The following is a 21,404-nucleotide window of genomic DNA, read 5'->3' as shown; positions in this document are numbered from 1 at the left end:
GCTGAGTGCCGAAGAATTGATGCTTTTGAACTGTGGAGTTGGAGAAGCCTCTTAAGAGTCCCTTGGACTGCAAGGAGATCCAACCAGTCCATTCTGAAGGAGATCAATCCTGGGTGTTCTTTGGAAGGAATGATGCTAAAGCTGAAACTCCAGTACTTTGGCCACCTCATGCGAAGAGTTGACTCAATGGAAAAGACTTTGATGCTGGGAGGGATTGGGGGCAGGAGGAGAAGGGGACGACAGAGAATGAGATGGCTGGATGGAATCACTGACTCGATGGATGTGAGTCTGAGTGAACTCCGGGAGATGGTGACGGACAGGGAGGCCTGGCGTGCTGCGATTCATGGGGTCACAAAGAGTCGGACAAGACTGAGCGATTGAACTGAACTGATACATATATATATGTATATACATTAATTAGAAGGTGAACTTCCAGATATTCAAGCTGGTTTTAGGAAAGGCAGAGGACCAGAGATCAAATTGCCAACATCCACTGGATCATCGAAAAAGCAAGAGAGTTCCAGAAAAACATCTATTTCTGTTTTATTGACTATGCCAAAGCCTTTGACTGTGTGGATCACAATAAACTGTGGAAAATTCTGAAAGAGATCGGAATACCAGACATCCTGACTGGCCTCTTGAGAAACCTATATGCAGGTCAGGAAGCAACAGTTAGGAATGGACATGGAATAACAGACTGGTTCCAAATAGGAAAAGGAGTACATCAAGGCTGTATATTGTCACTCTGCTTATTTAACTTATATGCAGAGTACATCATGAGAAATGCTGGGCTGGAAGAAGCACAAGCTGGAAATCAAGATTGCTGGGAGAAATGTCAATAACCTCAGATATGCAAATGACACCACCATTATGGCAGAAAGTGAAGATGAACTAAAAAGCCTCTTGATGGAAGTGAAAGAGCAGAGTGAAAAAGCTGGCTTAAAGCTCAACATTCAGAAAACTAAGATCATGGCATCTGGTCCCATCACTTCATGGGAAATACATGGGGAAACAGTGGAAACAGTGTAAGACTTTATTTTTGGGGGCTTCAAAATCACTGCAGTTGGTGACTGCAGCCATGAAATTAAAAGACGCTTACTCCTTGGAAGGAAAGTTATGACCAATGTAAATAGCATATTCAAAAGCAGAGACATTACTTTGCCAACAAAGGTCTGTCTAGTCAAAGCTATGGTTTTTCTGGTAGTCATGTATGGATGTGAGAGTTGGACTGTGAAGAAAGCTGAGCACCGAGGAATTGATCCTTTTGAACTGCGGGGATGGAAAAGACTTTTGCGAGTCCTTTGGACTGTGAAGAGATCCAACCAGTCCATCCTAAAGGAGACCAGTCCTGGGTGTTCACTGGAAGGACTGAAGCTGAGGCTGAAGCTCCAATACTTTGGCCTCCTGATGAGAAGCGTTGACTCATTGGAAATGACCCTGATGCTGGGAGGGTTTGGGGGCAGGACGAGAAGTGGACGACAGAGAATGAGATGGCTGGATGGCATCACCTACTTGATGGATGTGAGTTTGGGTGAACTCTGGGAGTTGATGATGGAAAGGGAGGCCTGGCCTGCTGTGATCCATGGGATCGCAAAGAGTTGGACATGGCTGAGCGACCGAACTGAAATGAACTGATACTAAATTATACTGCCAATGAACTCTAAGGATCTATTTGAGTTTTTGAGTCTGCATTGCAATAATCCTAATAAAAATATTTACTTTAGTCAAAATATTTTTATTTAGAGTATGTCGTTAGTTCCAGCATTTGAAGCCACAAGATTTTTTGCTCAACACACCTTCATTGAACTGATTAAATCAGAGATATTTGTAACATGATTGTTGTTGTTTAGTTGCTAAGCTGCGTCTGACTCTTTTGTGACCCCATGGACTGTAGCATGCCAGGTTCCTCTATCTATGGTCTTTCCCAGGCAAGAATACCATTTCCTTCTCTAAGGGATCTTCCTAACCCAGGGATTGAACCCACATCTCCTGCATTGCCAGGCAGATTTACCACTGAGCCATCAGGGAAGACATGATAGTATTTGTTTAAATTGTATAATATAGGCTAAGCATCTCACTCTTTCTGCTCATAAAAACTGTACTCATCTCCAGAGTAGGATGCTGTCTATGGGTCTAATCAAAATGATGATTTTCTGGAGAGATAACAGCTCCCAAGTATGTGAACAAATTAGTAGTTTACAAGGAGCCATTCAGCAGTAGTCAGTGAAAGAGTTAATTGCTTAGTCGTGTCTGACTCTTTTGCAACCAGATGGACTGTATCCTGCCAGACTCCTCTGTCCATGGAATTCTCCAGACAAGAATACTGGAGTGGGTTGCCATTCCCTTCTCTAGGGGATCTTCCCCACCCAGGGATCAAAACTGGGTCTTCTGCATTTCAGGCAGATGCTTTACCATCTGAGCCTCCAGGAAAGCCAATGAATAGTACTCAGCCTCTCTAAGTCTTTCATTTTATCTCTCATGCTCATGCAGATATTGGGATCTACTGTTGTCACATTGCTGCATCTTCTTACAATCCAGTTCCAAGCAAAATCATCCCATTTCCTACTGTACCCTCATAAAAAATGACAATAAGAATACATATTCCCACCCCCCACCCTCATTCAGAGAAGAACTCTGGGGAGAAGAGATGCGAATACATGATGACATACAAATTTACTCACTGTTTAGTTCAAGAACTATCCATAGCAAGCCCACCAGAAAGTACACCACCAATCCATTTGGAAGTAATTTGCTTGTCCTTGGTTATTTGTTTGGGTTTATTCACTGAGCTAACAGGTTCAATAAGAAATCCACTCAGAATCTTTTGGAGGAAATATAAGCAAAAAAGGCATGAGTATATTTGTTCCTTTATTCCATGAAGTATTATTGAGTTTTGATTTTAATAATAGGCATGTTAGATGCTAGAGACCCAAAGATATTAAGCCTCAAAGCCTGCATTCCGAGAGCTTAGAGCCTATGAGGGGAGGGGTGAACTGACAAACAAATCATGACAGTGCAAGGTTTCTTGTCACCCAACCCAGCTTATGGAAGGATGTGCTGGTTGAAGACTTGCATGTGTTTTTGAAAGTATGATCCCTGAGCTAATTAAAAAGATGAATAGTAGTTAGCCTAGTATATCTTGGATATGAGTTTGTGGGTTTAGGAGAGAGAGAGGCATTATCATACAGAGAGGACAAGAAGGAGAGAATAGAAATGTATATTTAGGAACATCAAGTATTACATATTTATGTGGAGGTTGGTGGTGGTTATTGTTGGGAAGAGTAGAGGGCATGAGCCTGCAGAATAAATGGGCTAGATCATCAAGCTTTTGGTAAGCCGTGCCATGAATCAGATGTTACACTGAAGGCATTGTGGGAGTTTAAAGCACATTGTGAAAAGACATATGTTTTTAGAAAACCCTCTCTAGAGGCAGTGAGGGCAAAATGCTTTTTAGGGTCATAAGAACAGTGATAATAATTTTTCTTCCATAAGAAGAGGTATATATATATTTCCATAAAAGAGAGAAATGATACATCTTCATTTCTCTTTTTCTATCTTTGCCCACAAATGTTAAGTTTTTGCACCTCAGTTGAAGGTCACCGAAGTTTGAAATTTCTCATCAGGAATTAAGTAGATACTGGTCAGGAGGAGGCATTTTCTTACTGGCTGAAAAGTATACAAATAGTACAGGAATTACCCAAGGCTATGAAGCTCACTCCTACTTGTGGTGATCATGGGGATTTACAGAAGGCACTGCTGGTGTCTAAGAACTGGACCCAAGTCCATCTAAGGTATTTTCTCATCTTAACATTTGACTTTGACTTGGATGTATACTATAATTTAGATATATGTTTATGGAGTGCTCCTATATGCCAAGAAGTCCCTGTCCAGAACAATAAATGTATTTTTCATTAAAGAAAAAAAGAAAAATCTTCATTCAGTAGTTCAAAAAATATTTACTGAGCCTTTGTTGTTGTTCAGTCACTCAGTCATGTCTGACTTTTTGCGACCCTATGGACTGCAGCATGCCAGGCTTCCCTGTCCTTCACTATCTCCCAGAGTTTGCTCAAACTCATGTCCATTGAGTCAATGATGCCATCCGACCCTCTCATTCTTGGTCATCTCCTTCTCCTCCTGCCTTCAATCTTTCCCAGCATCAGGGTCTTTTCCAATGAGTCAGTTCTTCACATCAGATGGCCAAAGTATTGGAGCTTCATCTTTGGTCTTTCCAATGAATATTCAGGACTGATTTCCTTTAGGATTAACTGGTTTGATCTCCTTGCTATCCAAGAGACTCTCAAGATCTTCTCCAGCCTGACAGTTTTAAAGCATCAATTCTTTAGTGCTCAGCCTTCTTTATGGTTCAGCTCTCACATCCATACATGACTACTGGGAAAACCATAGCTTTGACTATACAGACCTTTGTGGCAAAATGATGTCTCTTCTTTTTTTTTTTTAATTTTTTATTTTCACTTTATTTTACTTTACAATACTGTATTGGTTTTGCCATACATTGACATGAATCCACCACAGGTGTACGTGCGATCCCAAACATGAACCCCCCCCCCACCTCCCTCCCCACAACATCCCTCTGGGTCATCCCCGTGCACCAGCCCCAAGCATGCTGTATCCTGCATCGGACATAGACTGGTGATTCGATTCTTACATGATAGTATACACGTTTCAATGCCATTCTTCCAAATCATCCCACCCTCTCCCTCTCCCTCTGAGTCCAAAAGTCCGCTATACACATCTGTGTCTTTTTTGCTGTCTTGCATACAGGGTCATCATTGCCATCTTTCTAAATTCCATATATATGTGTTAGTATGCTCAACATCACTCATTATTAGAGAAATGCAAATCAAAACCACAATGAGGTACCACTTCACACCAGTCAGAATGTCTGCGATCCAAAAATCTGCAAGCAATAAATGCTGAAGAGGGTGTGGAAAAAAGGGAACCCTCTTACACTGTTGGTGGGAATGCAAACTAGTACAACCACTATGGAAAACGGTGTGGAGATTCCTTAAAAAATTGCAAATAGAACTGCCATATGACCCAGCAATCCCACTGCTGGGCATACACACCGAGGAAACCAGAATCGAAAGAGACACATGTACCCCAATGTTCATCGCAGCACTGTTTATAATAGCCAGGACATGGAAACAACCTAGATGTCCATCAGCAGATGAATGGATAAGAAAGCTGTGGTACATATACACAATGGAGTATTACTCAGCTGTTAAAAAGAATACATTTGAATCAGTTCTGATGAGATGTCTCTTCTTTTTAATAAGCTGTCTAGGTTTTCATAGCTTTCCTTCCAAGGAGCAAGCATCTTTTAATATCGTGGCTACAGTCACTGTCCACAGTGATTTTTGAGCCCAAGAAAATAAAAATAAAATCAGTCACTATTTCTAATTTTTCCCCATCTATTTGCCATGAAGTGATGGGACTGGATGTCATGATCTTAGTTTTTAATTTTAAGTTAGCTTTTTCACTGTCTTCTTTCACCCTCATCAAAAGGCTCTTTAGTTCCTCTTCACTTTCTGCCATTAGGGTGGTATCATCAGCATATCTGAGGTGGTTGATATTTCTCCCAGAAATCTTGATTCCAACTTGTGATTCATCCAGCCTGGCACTTCACATGATGTATTCTGCATATAAGTTAAATAAGCAATGTGACAATATACAGCCTAGATGTACTCCTTTCCCAGTTTTGAACCAACTCATTGTTCCATGTCTGGTTTTAACTGTTGCTTCTTGACCTGCATACAGATTTCTCAGGAGGTGGGTAAGGTGGTCTGGTATTCCCATCTCTTTAAGAATTTTGCAAAGTTTGTTTTGATCCACACAGTCAAAAGCTTTAGCATAGTCAATGAAGCAGAAGTAGATATTTTTTTTAAATTCCCTTGCTTTTTCTATGATACAACAAAATCTGACAATTTGATCTCTGGTTCCTCTGCCTTTTCTAAATCCAACTTTTACATCTGGAAGTTCTTAGTTCATGTACTGTTGAAACCCAACTTGAAGGATTTTGAGCATTACCTTGCTGGCATGTGAAATAAGCAAAATTGTATGGTAGTTTGAACATTCTTTGGCATTGCCTTTCTTTGGGATTAGAATGAAAAAGGACCTTTTCCATTCCTGTAGCCACTGCTGAGTTTTCTAAATTTGCTGGCACATTGAGTGCAGCACTTTCACAGCATCAGCTTTTAGGATTTGAAATAGCTCAGCTGGAATTCGGAGAAGGCAATGGCACCCCACTCCAGTACTCTTGCCTGGAAAGTCCCATGGACGGAGGAGCTTGGTAGGCTACCGTCCATGGGGTCGCTAAGAGTCAGACACGACTGAATGACTTCACTTTCACTTTTCACTTTCATGCATTGGAGAAGGAAATGGCAACCCACTCCAGTATTCTTGCCTGGAGAATCTCAGGGACAGGGGAGCCTGGTGGGCTGCCAACTATGGGGTTGCACAGAGTCGGACATGACTGAAGCGACTTAGCAGCAGCAGCAGCAGCAGCTGGAATTCCATCACCTCCACTAGCTATCACATCCACTAGCTATCACATCCACTAGCTTTGTTCATAGAAATGCTTGCTAAGGCCCACTTGGCTTCACACTCTAGGATGTCTGGCTCTAGGTTAGTGACCACACCATCATGGCTATCCAGGTCATTACAACCTTTTTTTGTATAGTTCTGTGTATTCTTGCCACCTTTTCTTAATCTTTTCTGCTTTTGTTAGGTCCTTGTTATTTCTGTCCTTTATTGTGACCATATTTGCATGAAATATTCCCTTGATATCTCCAGTTTTCTTGAAGCGATCTCTAGTATTTCCCATTCTACTGTTTTCCTCTATTCCTTTGCATTGTTTACTTAAGAAATCTTTCTTAACTTTGCTATTCTCTGGACCTCTACATTCAGCTGGGTGTATCTTTCCCTTTCATTTCTCTTTTCTCAGCTATTTGCAAGGCCTCCTCAAGCAACCATTTTGCCTTGTTTCATTTCTTTTTCTTGGGGATGGTTTTGGTCACCACTTCCTGTAAAGTGTTATGAACCTCTGTCCATAGTTCTTCAGGTACTCTGTGTACCAAATCTAATCCCTTGAATCTATTCATCACCTCCACTGTATAATCATAAGACACTTGATTTAGGTCATACCTGAATAGCCTATTGGTTTGCCCTACTTTCTTTGATTTAAACCTGAATTTTGCAAGAAGAGGCTCATCATCTGAGTCACAGTCAGCTCCAGGTCTTGTTTTTGCTAATTGTATAGAGCTTCTCCATCTTTGGCTACAAAGCATATAATCCATCTCAATTCGGTACTGACCACCTGGTGATGTCCATATGCAGGCTTGTTTCTTATGCTGTTGGAAGAGAGTGTGTGTTATGACTAGTGCATTCTCTTGGCAAAACTCTGTTAGCCCTTGTCCTGCTTCATCTTGTATTCCAAGGCCAAACTTGCCTGTGAGCCTTTACTATGTGTCAGATGATGTACTGGCTAGTGGAACTCCAAGGTCAACAAAAATAGGTCCTCATGTGAGTCAGGGTGTAGTGTAATCATGGATGAACGAGAAATCAGGAGAAACATGTCTCCTTCCTTTTACCAGTAACGCATATTGGAAAATATTTAAATGAGTGTGCCAAGAGGACTGTCCAGGACATAGCTTAGCCCTGAATGGAGAGCCTGAAAGATGAAGACCATGAATGAACATTCTCTTTTAAGAAAAGGGCAGTTGTTACTCACTTTGTAAGGTTAGAGCCATGTCTTCGCTCTTGGATGCTCCCTGGTACAAAATATCCTGTGTGCATGTGCGTGTACTTTCATTTTTGTAACTTGTGCTTGAATTTCTATTATGAGTGTTAACTCCTGTTTCTAAATTCCATTTACTAAATTGAGTTTAGTGTAGCCTGTATACCTGCACCCAGCCTGAGTTAGGCTGATAACCCAATACCTAATGTTCAAAATGGGGACGACTTGCACAATTGTAAGAATCACCCTTCTGTTTATATTTTTAAAATAAAAACTCATGGCTTACAAGCAATCCTATTGCTACTTGGGTTGTAGTCTTTAAAACTGGATCCTAAATCTGTTTGAATTCAAGAAACCTAGTGTTTCCCATCAGGAAACTGACCTTGGCTCACATTTCAATAGGTCAATGTGGATGCATGGGGACTCTTGCCTGGGAGGTGTGGCCCTCCACAGTGCGAGAATCTTGGACAAGGGGAGTAGAAAGGGACATGGGTAATTTTAAAGAAAAGATATCTTCAGTCTATTTTATGAATCAAATGGCAAACTGTAAAGCTCAGTAAAGAATTTGACTGGTGGTGTGCAAAAGTTAGTTTGGGAAAACGTGGGAAAGAAAAGTTTTACATATGTGTATGTATATATATGTATGTGTGTATATATAGGGGTGTGTGTGTGTGTGAATGCATGTGTATATATGTATGTGTGTATATATAGGTATGTGTGTGAATGTGTATATAGGTGTATATATACACACATACATATTTCATTATCCCAAAACAAGGGTGTTGCTTTGTTTGTGTTTGATTTAAAGCCGACTACATTATTTAGCTCAAACAATGTACTTCAAGCTTGGGGAAATAAACCTCCTAAAATCATTTTTGTAATGCTGCCTACATTTTTATTTATGATTTTACTTTTGTCTTTAATTTTTATGCAATATTTTCATTAGTTGTGAGAGAAACTAAAACTGGTCAGCTGTCGAGGGATTTAACTCTTATCAAAAACATGCTTCCAAACAAACAGGATGATGGCGAATTCCTTCCTGTTTTCACTACTATGACATGGTTACAAGAGCACTGCTTGAACAGGGAGACATCTCCACCAGTGCTATTCAGTTCAGTTCAGTTCAGTTCAGTCGCTCAGTCATGTCTGACTCCTTGTGACCCCATGGAGTGCAGCACGCCAGGCCTCCCTCTCCATCACCAACTCCCAGAGTTTACTCAAACTCATGTCCACTGAGTTGGCGATCCCATCCAACCATCTCATCCTCTGTCGTCCCTTTCTCCTCAGTCCTATTACTTGACATTTATGAATTGACCTTGATTCAGAATTATAGTCTGAGAGCTGGAGTTGATACTGGGGATGACCTCACGTAAACTTCTTGCTGAAAATGAGGAAAGTTAAGATACAGAGAGCAGAAAAACTGGAACCTATGTCTCCTAAATGGACATCTCTGATTTATTTGAGTCAGTTTTTCTTGAGGAAGATTTCTCTATGGCTATCTGTGATCTTGCAGGATTTCTCCACTGCACAGCTCCAGGAGGCACTGTTAACACTGGGATCAGAGTGAATGGTGCCCCCCTGGAGTGTGCATCCACTGGAAGTTGTACACACTCTGCAGCCCCTACTACTGCTTTCTCATTGGTGGTGATGTATCTGTTTTGATGGAAGTTGCTCAAAGACAGTCCGTAAGGCTTCGCCCATATCACAACTTCAGTTTTGAAATGTTTCTGCCAAAGAATGAAGAGAAACCAGGCAATGACTGGAAACAAAGGAGTATGCAATTTTTTTAAACCTAAATTTTAATTGCAGTGTGTGCAATTAAAATGCATAGCACCCAGAACAGAGGTGACTTGATCAGGATGCAGTGTAGCATGATGGACATCAGGATGCAACATGGCTTCTCAATACAGCTCAGTGTTTGCTCTATTTTGCCATTTTGGCTGCAGCATTATTGGTACCTCAGACACTTACCACTCATCTCAGAGATACCGGGTGTGAATTGAAGGGCCCGATTTGGCCCTATGTATGTCCTTCTGTGAACCTTTTCTGGGGTTTGGCTCTTGATTTCAGCCACCAATATCTGCACCTGAAGGGAGTTAAGCAGCACTAGGGTTCTGAAGTTATGACCAAGAAAGAGAGAGAACTGAAAGTGTTCCATCCCATTTTATTGACAATAGTCAAGGAAAATAGTTTTGAAATATTTGTTTGAAGAGGGACTCAAGAAGTCATGTTTACTTGGGAGGTTTATGGCTAAACTCCACCTGGTATTATCCATAGATAACCCCAACAATTTAAATTATAGAAGCTTCATACAGATAATTCAGGGCAAACTTATAGGCAGTCCCTAAAACCTCCTGTTCTGCACTTGGTTGACATAACCAGAAAAATACCCATGCTTTACTAGGCAGATGCCTTAAATCATAGAGTTCCATGTGATTTTACTCTTGGGCTGAATTTGCATTTATATGTATAGAAATAACAAGTGTGCATCTGAGGGATGGATCCTCTCTCTTATTTGTTTTTTCAGTTCCCCTATTATATCCCTTGGCTTTTCCTCTTTTTCCCCTCCTCAGCCTTGCAGGGGAGTTTGTGACTCTAGATTGTTTTAAGGATGCGTGTTTAACCAGGGAGAATCTGAATTGGTGGCAGAGCCCACGTGTAGAGATCTGGCAAGAACAGCTCTAACTCGACAGCTCAGTACTAGCAGTCTTGGGTAGAGAGATTATGACAGCTTCAGTTCAGTTCAGTCGCTCAGTCATGTCCAACTCTTTGCGACCCCATGAATTACAGCATGCCAGGCCTCCCTGTCTATCACCAACTCCCGGAGTTCAACCAAACTCATGTCCTTCGAGTTGGTGATGCCATCCAGCCATCTCAATCCTCTGTCATCCCCTTCTCCTCTTGCTCCCAATCCCTCCCAGCATCAGAGTCTTTTCCAATGAGTCAACTATTCGCATCAGGTGGCCAAACTATTGGAGTTTCAGCCTCAGCATCAGTCCTTCCAATGAACACCCAGGACTGATCTCCTTTAGGATGGACTGGGTGGATCTCCTTGCAGTCCAAGGGACTTACAAGAGTCTTCTCCAACACCACAGTTCAAAAGCATCAATTCTTCAGCACTCAGCTTTCTTTACAGACTACTGCAAAACCATAGCCTTGACTAGACAGATGGACCTTTGTTGGCAAAGTAATATCTCTGCTTTTGAATATGCTATCTAGGTTGGTTATAACTTTCCTTCCAAGGAGTAAGCATCTTTTAATTTCATGGCTGCAATCACCATCTTCAGTGATTTTGGAGCCCCCCCAAAGAAAGTCTGACACTGTTTCCACTGTTTCCCCATCTATTTGCCATGACGGGATGGGACCAGATGCCATGATCTTCGTTTCCTGAATGTTGAGCTTTAAGCCAACTTTTTCACTCTCCTCTTTCACTTCCATCAAGAGGCTTTTCAGTTCCTCTTCACTTTCTGCCATAAGGGTGGTGTCATCTGCATATCTGAAGTTATTGATATTTTTCCTGGTAATCTTGATTTCAGCTTATGCTTCATCCAGCCGAGGGTTTCTCATGATGCACTCTGCATATAAGTTAAATAAGCAGGTTGACAATATACAGCCTTGATGTACTCCTTTTCCTATTTGGAACCAGTCTGTTGTTCCATGTCCAGTTCTAACTGTTGCTTCCTGACCTGCATATAGGTTTCTCAAGAGGCAAGTCAGGTGGTCTGGTATTCCCGTATCTTTCAGAATTTTCCATAGTTTATTGTGATCCACACAGTCAAAGGCTTTGGCATAGTCAATAAAGCAGAAATAGATGTTTTTCTGGGACTCTCTTGCTTTTTCAATGATCCAGCGGATGTTGGCAATTTGATCTCTGGTTCCCCTGCCTTTCCTAAAACCAGCTTGAACATCTGGAAGTTCATGGTTCAAGTATTGCTGAAGGCTGGCTTGCAGAATTTTGAGCATTACTTTATTAGCGTGTGAGATGAGTGCAATGGTGCGGCAGTTTGAGCATTCTTCGGCATTGCTTTTCTTTGGGGCTGGAAAGAAAACTGACCTTTTCCGGACAGCTTCAGGCTTATTAAATTATTCTGACTTTATCTTTAAATATGGCTAGAGCATCTTACATAGCTAGTGCTTTAAATATAGATGTATGCCACATATACATGTGTATTTATAATGACTGCTTAGAATAATCCCATGAAATAGATTTGTACATTTCTGTGTTTCTGGGTTACAAAAGAACCTGGAGCTTGGTGAAGTTCAGTGGTTTATCAGGTAATTGTGTGTAGAGTGGTAAATCAGATACAGCGATGCAGGCAGAATTTTAGTCTGCTCAATTTAGATAAAAATAAAAAGAGCCATGACTTTGGAAGTTGGGATATGTATCAGAAACTGTTTGGGTTGAGGGAAGGGGGATCATGAGATTGAATGTGGAAGTCAGTCCCCAGTCTTATGCCAGAGACTCTTCCCTCCAGCACAAGGTCACTGGGTCTGGCATCTGGATCCCAGCCCAGTCTCATGGGTGTAAATGGGTTTGCTTCTGGTTCCTCCCATCCAACCCCAGGAAGCAGAAACTGAAGTGGGAGAAAGTCCGAGGTTTGTGCACTGACAAATGAAGTGAACCCCGTCCATTGCTCCCCCACTCCACGTTCTAGTCCCACTTAGTTGAAACCACCAAATAGATAAAGTTGCTATTGTTAGTGTCCTATGTTCAGAAAACCGTGACTTAAAGACAAAACATACAGCAACACATGGAAAGAATCTGATTGTTCCATAAAAGTTTGCAACATTACAGTGGAGCTGGAGCTAAAACTAAGAGCTATTAGCCTTTCTCCTTCTCTGATTTTGGGACCACCAGAATAGAAATGGATTTAAAAGATATTTTGACATAATCATAAAAATTTTATTAGACCACTGAAAGAAAAAGTGGAAATTTTTGTTGATCCTACATGTCAGTAGAAAGGCTACTCATGTCATATACGTGGGCTCTGTTTCTTGGTGTGGACCCAGTGAAGTAAGTTATATTTTTCCTAGTACATTTATTGAAAAAGCACATTTTTACCTCAGTAATATCCATGTGAGCAAAGCAAAAAATCAGATTTTATTGCCAGTTTTACTAGAATCTGAAGTAATGGTGATACTGCTAATATTATTACTACCCTTACTGTGATTTCTGGCTATTTATTGTTTCTCTGCTATGTCAAGCATTTCACTGTGATTAGAAGTTGATTACATCAAATCTTAGGGCAGGTTTTTGTTAGTCTCTGGTCTGTTTCCTATCTCCTTGGATATCATTGCATTCTGTGATCTCAAGGTTTATAACCATACTTTTGTGGAAATTCCCAGAAAGGTAGACTTCTTTTTCTTCCCCTAATCTTACTGGGCCTACAGAGAAATAACAAGTATTATGGGATAGCTCCTTTTGGAGGAAAGACTGTGGATTGCAGAAATTTTTAAAAAAGTGTATGAGTGAAAATACAATAACACTGCAACTGGATATGCAACTATGATTTTCATTTCTGCTCATTCCTTAAATCTGAACCCTGATATACAAACAGGCTCTGTTTCAATAAGAGAGCAAGATGGAGGGAGCTTCCACTGACAGTCATGTTCTTGTGTGGGCTCTACCCCAGACAGTCAGTAATGTGAGAAATTGCTTTGGTTTTAGAGTCCCGTGGGCCACTTGTAACTCTGAAACTGCCTTAACATGAAGCAAACCACTTCTGCCAAGAGCCCACTTAAGAAATGGCTTTGCTCGACATCTGCCTACTGAAGAGTTCACCCTCCCTGAAAAACAGAACACTTCACTCCCAGGAAAGTTGATTACCTGAGAAATAGACCTAATACTCCAATACAGAGAAAATGCAAAATTGCTTCTTTTACGTCCACATTTTTCTACTGTGCCAGAACAAATTACCCGTTCCTCTGTACATTTGGAAGAAGGAATGGCAGACTAAGGAAAAATAACTTGATCTTAAAGGCATTTGTTACTTCCAAGTAATAATTATTTGGCACTGTTTCTTCACCTCTTCAGCAGAAAAATGAGTCTTGACTAACACTGCACACACAATCAGAATGTGTTAACACGTGGAAAGTCATATATATATATATATATGCTGGAGAGATAGGGTCTGCTAGCTGTTTTGCTTGCTTTCCTGAATTGCTTGCATTTTTTTATGTTTTCTGTGATCCCAATATTATCCAAGATTTGTAGAGGTGTCAGTTGGAAGGCCCTTGGGGAGTAACCACTTGGCTTTTCAATCTCATTGAGTATATGGAGAAGTAGCAAGGTCTATGCCAAAATACAGCAAAGTTCACTGAAGAAGGAGAACAGAAATATTCTAGGTCTGGGAAACACTACAGTTACTGTGTAGGTGGCAATATTAAAGCACCATTCTTGCAGATACCATTGTAGTTTTCATACTACTTATTCATCCTAATGTGATTACTGATGCCTCTAACTAAAATGAACAAAGTTAGTATGGCTGTTTAAGCTATGGTTTAGAGATTTGGAGGTTTCCTTTTTATAGGGGTGCCATGTTAATGTTGTTTTTGTAACAAGCTTTACTCATGAGTATGCATATATTTCATGTATCACTACATCATTAACTTGCTACAGTATGGAGACAGATGTAATAGCTTCTTGTACCACCAGTTTATTTTCAGAACTTGGATGAGTTATGCATAATTTGTTGAAATTGACTTCAATCCCTAATCTCCTTTTTATCCTCTCACTACCTGAAAGCTCCAGATCTGATTCCCAAGTGGTTCCTCTTCTGGTGTTTTTCTCCTTACTCTCGCAGGTGGTCATGAGCCCATGTGTCAGGGGTGGGTGTGCAGGTCTATCTATCTTTGCAGCTTCATCAGTGCTAAGGATGTGTTTATATTACAGGACCAGCTGCTGTGGCATTGGAGCGGAGATAAATGTTATCCCATGTGTATTATAAACAAATGGCTAAGTGGGGATCAATATTAATATGAGAAAATGAGGAGTCATTGAACTCAACAACAATCTCCACCCCCTCCCCTGGCGTTTGGCATCAACTTGCCCTTCTCATGGAATAATTGCTGGTTGTCTGTGTTACCTACACATCATGAGCCAAGGAAATGATGATGTGGTCATGACTTCCACATTTTAACTAAGAATGGTGAGCCGTGAAGGAGAAAAGGTTTGGCTTGAGCCCCACTTGGCAGGAATTTCATTTTCAAAGTACTTCACAAAGAAAACAGAGAGCCTAAGTATGGACTAATTTTATTTTTGCCCCGACATGGTAAGTTAGTTTCTGATCTACTGTAATTCTCATGACTGACATGGTTATTGCTATTTCAGCTGCTGGTGCTGTGAGATCTTAACTACCAGTTAGGAGGAAGCTTGTGCTTTTAAACTTAGGATGCGTTGAATTTATTGCATTGTATGACTTTATGGTGGAGGCTTCTGGAACTGCCAGTCCCTCACCTGATAGAAGATGAGGGATAAACCTATCAAATATCTAAGTGTAAGCATGAATCACTTTAATAGATTCCCAGACATGATTTGATAATTCCATTGATCAAGATACAAATTAAACCTTAGTGACTGATTTCCCCACACTTTATGAGGATGATTCCTTGCGTAGGATCAAGGCAATAATGGAAATGACTCAGCACTTGCCCCTCTGAACCTAGTTTGCAGAAAAGCTTCATAATTTAGATGCAAAACTGTGATGGAACAAAACCTGAACCTGGCAATATCTTTGGTACAAGTGCTTTTTGCCTTACTAGCTTTTCCAAATTTTCTCCATAGGTTCCACTGCCTAAAGTTTAATATAAAACAAATAGGCTGTTTTGTGTACTTCTAGGTAGAAATGACTTATAAAAAATACATTAAAATGAGAAAACAGATTTTGGTCATTTTACTTCTACTGACTTTTCCAATTAAAAAGAGAAAACCCCTCACAACCAGGAGCTATTAACAGTAAAGGCAAATGGTAGCAGAGAGTTAATGAAACTGTCACACTGGCTAAGGGTGCTTTGGCCTGGAGTCAGAGCCTTCAGTGTTCCAATTCCCAAGTCCCTGATTAGTCATTCTGGCTAAGTTATAAACTTTTCTGAGATTCAGTTTCTACATTTTTTAATAAATTTTATTTATCCATCTAATTGTGTATTTGGCTGTGGCGCGTCTTAGTTGCTGCACGGGCTTTCCTCTAGTTGCGGCAAGCAAGGGCTAGTCTTCCTTGAGGTACACGGGTTTCTCATTGCAGTGGCTTCTCTCGCTGCAGAGCACCGGCTTTAGAGTGTTTTGGTTTCTGTAGGTTCCCAGGCTCTAGGGCACAGGCTCAGTAGCTGTGGTGCACAGGCTTTATTGTCTTGGGTCATGCGGGATGTTCCCAGACAAGGGATCGAACCTGTGTCTCCTGCATCGGCAGGAGGATTCTTTCCCGCGGAGGAAATAGGGAAGCCCATTTTCTGTGGCTTTTAATGTGGAAAAGATGATGGCATCTGTCTGGCAGTACAACACAGTCACTTCCTCTCCAGGGATCTGAAAGGCTGTCGCAGGAGAAACCGTGTGATCTGACAAGAGCCTTGGAGCAGCAGTCTGGCTCCTGATCCTGCCCTTGTCACTATTTGGTGTGTGATGCGAGGTGAGATACTTACTCTCTGTGAACTAGTGTCTTCACTTGAACAATGTTGATAGTGTATTTTGTTCTTATATACATGATATGTTGGGCTGAGTTCTAAGAAATCACTATATTTTATAAGCTTTATTGAGGTATAATCAATATAAAACACCATGCAAGCTTAAGGTATATAACATACTAATCTGGTACGCTACTGCTGCTGCTGCTGCTAAGTCGATTCAGTCGTGTCCAACTCTGTGCGACTCCATAGATGGCAGCCCTCCAGGATCCTCTGTCCCTGGGATTCTCCAGGCAAGAACATTGGAGTGGGTTGCCATTTCCTTCTCCAATGCGTGAAAGTGAAAAGTGAAAGTGACATCACTCATCGTGTCTGACTCTTAGCGACCCCATGGACTGCAGCCCACCAGACTCCTCCGTCCATGGGATTTTCCAGGCAAGAGTACTGGAGTGTGGTGCCATTGCCTTCTCCGAATCTGGTACACTAACATATTGCAAAATATTTACCCACATACGTTAGCTAACAACTCCATCACTTCACATAACAACCATTTCTTTTATGTGCTGTGAGCAATTATGATCTACCCTCTTAGCCACTTTCAAGAATAGAATGCAGTGTTGTTAACTTGTCACTATACCCTGCATTAGATACACCAAACTTATTCATTTTGCAACCTAAACGTTTGTTCTCTCTGACAAACATCCCCCTACTCCACATACATTCCCCCTCCTGCTTATCCTCTGTCCCTGGTAAACAGTCCAGTTTCAGGTTCTAAGTTTGGCATTTTGTAGATTCCCCATGTAATGACATCATATGGTACTTGTCTCTCACTGACTAATTTCACTTAGCATAATGACCTCAAGTTTCATCTGTGTTGCCACAGATGGCAGGATTTTCTTCTTTTTCATGGGTGAATAATATTTTTCTCTGTGTATATATACATATACACATACAACACATCTTCTTTCACTGCTCATCTATTGTTAGACACTTAGGATCTTTTGCTATTATGAAAGATACTGCAATGAACACGGAGTGCAGACATCTCTTCAAGGTCCTGATTTAGTTTCCTTTGAATACATACCCAGGAGTGGAATTGTTGGATATCAGGTAGTTCCATTTTTAATTTTTTGAGGAACCTCTGTACTGTCTTCTGTAGCAGCTGTACCAGTTTACATTCCTACCAACAGTCCTACTAAAAAATTACCTTTTCTCCACATCTTTGCTGACACTTATCTCTTATCTAGTTGATAATAGTCTTTTGAACAGGCATAAGGTGCTCATTGTGAATTTGACTTAAAATTGCTATTTTTATAAGTTAAAATAACTACATGTTGGCAATTTCATGTAATTTGAGCTAAGTAGGATTTTTTTTTAAATCTCTACAAACTTAAGAGAAACTATCATAGTGACCTCAAATTTAATTGTAAAAAAAATGAAGAGATAAGAAATGATTAGAGAATGATGGAGATTTGGAGGGTGGTGAAAGAGAGGCCAGTATTTTTCAGATTCTTTCCTTTTATTGTTTCCCTTCTTTCTGTGTTAAACTCCTAGATGGTTTTACATGCTTTGTTGTTGTGTAGACATCATGAACACAGGTTTTGAGAAGACTGCTTTATTCTGCAGTGATCTGGTTACCTGTGGCACAGGGTTCATTTCAGGGCTCCATCTGCTAAGAAGGCTCTAGAAATAGTGGTGTAGGGAGAGGAGGAGTAGGAGGGCTATCTTAGATGGAGTGTTTAGGGAATGCCTATTAAAGAGATGTCATTTATCATCTACCAGCTCAAATGGGAGATGAAGTCAGATCAGGGGATAAATATTCCAGGCAGAGGCAATGGGAAGTATAAAACCTCTCAAGCAGGAAGGAGCTTAGTTCAAGGAACAGAAAAAAAGCAGGCCAACATGATGAGTAATATGAGATGAAGGGTCAGAGGCATAGCAGGCTGTATCATGTGGGGCCTCATAGACTGTGTTACGGAATCCCTTGAGAAGTCATTGGAGAGTAACAAGATGGGAGTAACAAAAGGAGCATCCTTTTGTCATGTGGTAAATTTTATTGAAGAGACAAAGCAGTGGGTAAAGGCAGACCTGTAGGAGGAAGCAGAGACTTTCCACAATCCCTTCAAGTTGGGGTTCAGTTCAGTTCAGTTGCTCAGTCATGTCCGACTCTTTGCAACCCCTGGACTGCAGCATGCCAGGCTTCCCTGTCCATCACCATCTCCCGGAGTTTACCCAAACTCATGTCCATTGAGTTGGTGATGCCATCCAACCATCTCATCCTCTGTCGTCCCCTTCTCCTCCTACCTTCAATCTTTCTCAGCATCAGGGTCTTTTCTAGTGAGTCAGTTCTTCACATCACATGGCCAGAGGATTGGAGTTTCAGCATCAGCATCAGTCCTTCCAGTGAATATTCAGGACTTATTTCCTTTAGGGTGGACTGGTTGGATCTCCTTGCTGTCTCAGGGACTCTCAAGAGTCTTATCCAACACCAAAGTTCAAAAGCATCAATTCTTTGGTGCTCAGCTTTATTTATAGTCCAACTCTCACACCCATACATGACTACTAGAAAAAACATAGCTTTGACTAGACAGACCTTTGTTGGCAAAGTAATGTCTCTTCTTTTTAGTATGCTGTCTAGGTTGGTCATAACTTTTCTTCCAAGGGAAAAAAAAAAGTTGGGTTTGTGATAAAGAATCAGGTCAAAGTAGGATTAAGCCTAAGTTTAGTCATCTATAAGTCTTATGTGTTTTGTCCGTATATCAATAATAATGACTTTTTTTTCTAAGTGGGCTGTGGTTTAGTCATTAAATGCCTCAGGCCCCAGTTGTGTCATTCATTTTAACCCTACAAAGTTAAATAATGCAAAGAAAACTATTCTATAAAGATGGGGAGATTTGGGCAGGAAGATTGATCTGTCTTTATTTACTTTTTAACCAAGTTTCTAAACATTGGTGTAGCTCTGTGTATCTGTACAAAACAAAACGCAATTGTATTGAAGTATCTGGGTAGAAAATGACTGTTTCCCCAAATATCTGACTGTTCCCCCCACCTCAAATATTTCAATTTATGTTCTGATAAAGAGTAGCCACTGTATGATTTTGAAAATACTAATACTTATCACTTTGCTCTGATTATGTAACATATTCTAAGCTAATGAAGCATACTTAAGCAGCAAAATATATTCATGTAACTACAGAAAATAAAAATTAAAGCTAATATTCATGGACACTTATATGCTGAACACTAATTGAAGTGCTTTACATATATTAACTCACTTAATTATCACAATAATGGCCTATGATAGGTATTATTTTTTAATCTACAATTTAACATGTCACAAAAGTGGAGAAGAAAAAGATTTGCCTAGAAACTTGCTCTAACCACACCTACATGACATTTAAAATAAATAAATACAAATTTATTAAATAAAAAAATAAAGAGTTCCATCAAAATAAGGTGACACTTTTGGTTATTCATACCCACAACCCAACATTCACTATTAGTGTTACAAGCTTACTTTCTCATAGAAGATGGTCTCCTTTAGCCCGATTCAGCTGATGGATCTAGGAGTGTGGTAGGGACATGAGGAATGAATTATTGCTCAAAATGTTTTTTAGACCACCAGTTAGAAAAGGCAGTTGAAAGGCTGATGTTGAAAGGGGGTTCCATGCTCAGATATCCAGTTACAGCATCTTTTCAGGGAGGTGGAGGTGGAGTGAATGTTAATTTACTACAGAATTTTAAAATATTATTTTGAAAACTTAAGACCAGAATTTTCCAGACTCATTCACTATGGAGATATGTTCTTTTCCAAGTAAGAGTAATACCAGTTTTTGTAGAACACACATATCAAAGCACAATTTCTTTTTTTGTAGAATATAGCAGTCAACTTGATACTCTGATAGGAGTTTCTTAACTTGGGATCAATGAGTTTCCTAAGACTACCTGCAAAACTGTGTGTATATGTGCTTAGTGCAATATGTACTGCCACTGTCCCCAGGCCCCACCACCTCCTAGGCCTCAGGCTCATCACCTTCCTCTGATTCTCAAAGGGACCTCTGAGCCCTTAAGAATACTTAAGGGCTGCTTAAGAATGGATGCTTAAGAATCCCAGACAGGGATTTTTCCCTGTGGAAACATACTTGATAAGATAAAATCCTTTTTAGCTAGTGTAAAAAAGAATTTATGGAGGGACTAAAGAGCTCATTGTTCATTTAAAGTTTAAAAAATAAAAGAGAGAGACTGCTGTTCTCCCTTACCCTCCTCCAATTATAGGCTTTTTAAAATAAGTGTGTGGCCCTGTCTCGTACTTGGCATTTCTAAACAGCATAAAGTCAGCTGAAGTACCTTTCCCTCTGAAGCCATCAATGAAGAAATGAAAATGAATTCTTTGTGTTCCTCTAACCTTTGTTTGGGCTTCCCTGGTGGCTCAAGTGGTAAAGAATCTACATGCAATGTGGGAGACCTGGTTTCGATCCCTGGATTGGGAAGATCCTCTGGAGGAGGGCATGGCAGCTCACTCCAGTATTCACGCCTGGAGAATCCCATGACAGAGGAGCCTGGCGGGCTACAGTCCATGGGGTCACAAACAGTCAGGCACGACTGAGTGACTAAGCACAACACAACATTTGTGTGGGGCTTCGCTGGTGGTTAGACTTAAAGACTCTTCAGGAGACCCAGGTTTGATCTCTGAGTTGGAAAGATCCCCTGGAGAAGGAAATGGCAACCCACTCCAGGATTCTTGCCTGGAGAATCCATGGACAAAGGAGCCTGGTGGCCTACAGTCCATGGGGTCACAAAGAGTTGGACACAGCTGAGCAACTAACACAACAACAACAACTTTTGTTTGAGCCAAGATTAAATGATAACTGTCTATGATATATTTAATTTGGTCAAGAGGTCTCGTTCTTTTAGATCAGCTGTGAAAAGTGGAGTCTTGCACTTGAGGAGACCAGGCCATGAGTGACAGAACAGCAATAGTGAAGATAGCAGGGCAACATCACATTCCCCCTATGGGCAGGCACCCTGTGCT

The 21,404-nt window shown here is 40.7% G+C and overlaps 1 protein-coding gene across 1 annotated transcript in view; it reads right to left on the bottom strand.

Annotated features, from left to right (window-relative positions):
* The window catches only part of VWC2L (von Willebrand factor C domain containing 2 like), a 187,702-nt gene that overhangs the window by 40,658 nt on the left and 125,640 nt on the right, over positions 1-21,404 (bottom strand). The window lies entirely within an intron of this gene.

Source organism: Budorcas taxicolor, chromosome 2, assembly GCF_023091745.1.
Source record: "Budorcas taxicolor isolate Tak-1 chromosome 2, Takin1.1, whole genome shotgun sequence".
Lineage (NCBI taxonomy): Eukaryota > Metazoa > Chordata > Mammalia > Artiodactyla > Bovidae > Budorcas > Budorcas taxicolor.
The sequence above is the reverse complement of the archived record's forward strand: the minus strand, read 5'-3'. Positions and strand labels throughout refer to the sequence as shown.